The sequence below is a fragment of the Beta vulgaris genome, chromosome 8, assembly GCF_026745355.1.
Source record: "Beta vulgaris subsp. vulgaris cultivar EL10 chromosome 8, EL10.2, whole genome shotgun sequence".
Lineage (NCBI taxonomy): Eukaryota > Viridiplantae > Streptophyta > Magnoliopsida > Caryophyllales > Amaranthaceae > Beta > Beta vulgaris.
This window is the reverse complement of record NC_079209.1, coordinates 26,743,103-26,747,600: the sequence shown is the minus strand read 5'-3', so window position 1 is coordinate 26,747,600 and position 4,498 is coordinate 26,743,103.

Sequence of the window (4,498 nt, the reverse complement as noted above, 5' to 3'; positions counted from 1 at the left end):
TATGAATGTGTGTGTTTTTGTGTTCGAAAAGTTTAGAAAGTATGAGTTTTGTAGAGAGAACTCGTAAATGTATTAGAAATTTAAAAGTCGAGTGTTAAGTGTGGAAAAAATCTTTTTTTTTTCCTTTCGAAAATCGAAGCCTATCTATAGGAAATACAAAATCGCGTGTCACGCGCGGGCTGCGCCAGGGACAAGCCCTGTGTGATGCACAATTACACGTGTCAGATGCACATTGGTTTTTCTGACGCATATTGCCCATTCAGATTCGTACATGTGGTACGTGTTTTAATTAAAAAAGATAGAAAAGAATCATGCGCGTTACGCAGAGGAGTGCGTTAAGTGCACAACTTGAATTGCGTCACATACAATGCCACATGTCAGGTGCAGATTGGTGCACCTGATACAGGTGGACAATAGTGCGCCTGGCGCAGCATCGTGCGTTTTATAGACATACTTTGCCAATCTTTTATAGAAGACGTGTTTTAAGATTTTCTTTTATCTTTTGACTCGGAAAATTCGATGTTAATTATGAAAATATCTTTGAAAATATTTATCTATTAAAAATAAAATAATTAACTATCAAGAAAAATTTATCATTGGGCTTTTTTCAAAGAATTGAGATTAAAATGAAATGAATTAGTAGGAATAATTAATTGGGCTTTAAAATAGGACTTTACCACTTTTTGAAATAGTTTTGGAATGACCCTTTGGACTGTTTTCCACTTGGGTTGGACCAATTAAGAATGTGGTATGTTTCATTATCGGATCCTGGAGATACGATTATGCGTCTACGCCTACTTTCTCCTGTAAGACACATATACTTTGTCCTTAATAATATTTTTTTATTCAAAAAGTGGTAATTCCTTCACTTTCTCTCCCAAACTATCCTCAAATCTCCACATTTTATCTGTGTAGCAAGTTTTACGAAACAAATGAAGTACTAAGTAGCAGAATTAGGGGGTTATGATCGAAAAACATGATAGTAGTTGGTCATTAAAGGCATATAGTGATGTTTAAAAAAAATTGAGAGCTACATGGTAAATATTGAAAAGTATGAGTGTTTATTAGTGAAAAAACAAAATTAATCAGAGGTATATGGTGAAAGATTCTAAAAAAACAATAATCATAATTCATATGATCTTAATACATAAAATAATAATTCGAAACACTGTTAATTATTCTGCCATCTATACAAATATATTAAAAGGAGTGCGAAAGCAAGAAATTGTGCCACGTGGCACTCTCTCTAGAGAGTTTTAGTTCATGTAATCGATATACAATAAAAAATATTAAGAAATTGCATAGTATAGGGTTTGATCCCATGACGTCAAGTACATATACTAAAGTATTAACCACTAGACTAGGTTGTATTTAGTATTATTATCATAAAGTGTTATATTAATAAATGAAAATTTTTCCTACCCAGAACATAGCCCGGGTATAATAACTAGTTATCACATAATTAGTGGCTTTGTAAAACCAACTTCTGTCTTATGTGGATATGTAATCTAGAAGCAGACAATTGATTACACAATTCACTTGGCTTATAGCCTAGGCCGAAAGTTACTTTTCTCTTAAAAGCATGTAATATCGAGCACCATTTACAAGATTCCTTTTTTTTTTCTTTTTTGATGCAAGCTAGCAATAATAGAACATTAAGATAATTTGAAATATTCCATTGCTATGCATCACTGAGTGTAAACTTAAACAAGAAGGTAGATCTTAAGAACAAGACACCATTAACTCAATGTAGCACAAGCTCTTGGCATTACCTTTACTATAAATCTATAGTACTCACTTAAAATCAATTTATATGCTATATCCCGTCAGTTTCATCAGAGACATGCCAGCATGTCTCTTGCTGCCACATCGAGCTCTTATGCATATATAATAAAATGAAAAGGTAAACTTGCAATTCTTTTGCCACTAATTAGATGATTATTTTACCATTTGTCATTATCAAAGTCAATTAGGATTAACTGTCCGCATACTTTGTTTTCATGTGGGCGACTGGCTTTAGGTAAGCCACGTTGAGTACGATACTAATCTACTTGTTATTTACTTAACCTCGACTCAAAAAGCATGATTCAAGTGTGCGTCTTAGAAAACCTTTTCTTCTAAAGGAGAGTTCTAGATGCTCCAATCATGCAATAGTATTAGTAAAATAAATTGATGATAAGACTAGAGATAATTAAGTAGAATAAATGGTTATATCTTATAATATACATTTTAAAACATATGATTTTTGTATTAAGCATAAAAATTAATCTAAAATAAGACTCATTCAGAATGTACTAAATTTTACTCCTTTTATCAGAAAATCTTTGCTCAGTTTGCATATGACACAAGGTTTGGTAAAAAGTGGAAGTTATTATCTTTCATGTTTTGGACAAAAAGTAGAAAGGAAAGTTTTACTAAAATAGATTAAATTGGACCAAAATTTTATAAAAATATGCTTTAGGTTTTGGTCACCTAATGAGATAAATGTTTGATATTCGTAGCTTTTCATTATATCATTATACCATTACGATTAAAATCATAATTATTATTATCTCGTAAAGTACAGGAGTTAAAAAGGTACTATTAAGAAAAACAATTATCATAATAAGTCACTAATTGTAGTCATTTGGTCGCAACTCGATACTAATAAGTAAAAAAAAAATAACACCAAGTCGCTAACTCTCAACACACAACAATCATCGACGAAACATTCGAGAGAGGTCAGGGCCTCGGTACCCTCTAGCTTTGGATTTTTTTTAAAAAAATAGGTGAAACTGACTAATATTTTTAAAAAAATGGTAAAAGTAGTAAACAAGCCCATCCTAATATTTTTAAAAATTTGCCTTTAGTCCCTCTATGGCAATAATTTTATGGTTCGGCCCTTTATTTTCAGAATTGCAACCTTATTTTGGATCGTAAGGGGCTACTAGGATTGAATTGTGGGACCGAGTTGCAGAATGTGATCCTATCAATTTTGAAAACTTAAGTCAATTGTAGCTACTTTGCTTGTACCTTTCCCAGATTTGAGATTAAATGATGCTAAAAACATATTATTAACAGTATTCAACTAGTCACACTAAATAATCTTTAAATAAGATTCTTAAAAATTTAATCAAATATAAGAATTATGCATCATCATACCCAAAGTAACGAAACATACGACATACATCCTACATGCCTACAGCTAGCCAAGCAATTGGACGTTTCTCTTCATCGATTTTTGGCTAATTCAATTAATTAAATATTTAAAGGAAGATTACCAGAAACAAACATAGGAAAGTTAGGTAAGTGAACAAGTGAAAACAGCTTGTTATTAGCAAGTTAAACAATAATAATTCAAGAAAGAGAAAGAATAGGAGCCAAATATTGTTTAGAGGCGCAACAATTAATGACAGTAGATTAGTGAAGTTCTTCAAGCAATTACTCCCTCCATTTCTTAAAGACCTTTCCCCTTTCTATTTCAGTGCGTTTTCAAAAAATCTTTCCTCTTTTAATTCCTTATTTGGAAATTTTTTTCCCCCCTTTTTACCCTCTCATGTCCCTATCATATGATCCACCATTACATTATTAATTCAATTTTACTCCCTTTGTTTTCCCTACTTTAACCCTTTTTTATTTGTTTATTTATCTTAACCCCTTTCTTTCTCCTACTATACCCACCCCTACACTCCACACAAATTGATTCTCATTGGTATTTGTAGTAACATTAACAAAGAAGATTTTTAGGAAACGGAAGGAGTATCGTAAGCAGCAATAACAATAGCAACAATCAACGTCAAAGGATTAGTAAGTGAAAGAGAAGACGAAGTAAATTAGGGATTGAGGCTTTTGCTGAATGCTGATTGTTAAAGAACAAAGAGATGGAATTTGGGTGGGCCAACTAACTCGCCCATTTTTTTGGGTTGTTTGTAGGCAGTTAATCAGTCAAATCACAAATGAAGCAGGGTAGTTAGTATTTTTGATGCAATTAACGAGAAATGAAAAAATCCATTAAAAACTGAAGAAAAATCAGGATCTATCGCTAGAATTGCACTTGGATCGCAATTCTACCAATCCAAGTGATCGGCATGGCGATCCTGCGGGCAGCCTATGATATTACTATTTTACTGACGATCCTGATTTGTTGGGTAAAGGTAGATCATAGAATCGTACTATCCTACAATCCGAATCGCGTTTTTTTATAACAATGCTTCCGGCCCTAACAACAATATAAAGATTTTTTTTCTTGACTTGTAACAAGTACTAAAGCGAAAATCTTAGTTTGCATTGAAAACTGTAATGTTAATAAAAACTCCTCGTTGTTACTTGCTATGCATGGATACAAATCAACTTTGTATCTTTTTTATTGTCCAGTTCATATTAATGCATGTAAATCACTCATAACTTGAACTATTGAAGTTAACTAATACCCTTTTCACACATAGAAAGAAAATTTGGCTGCATACAAAAGGTGACAGAGATAGAGGCAGCTAGAAGTTTACTTGAAAGCAGCAGTATG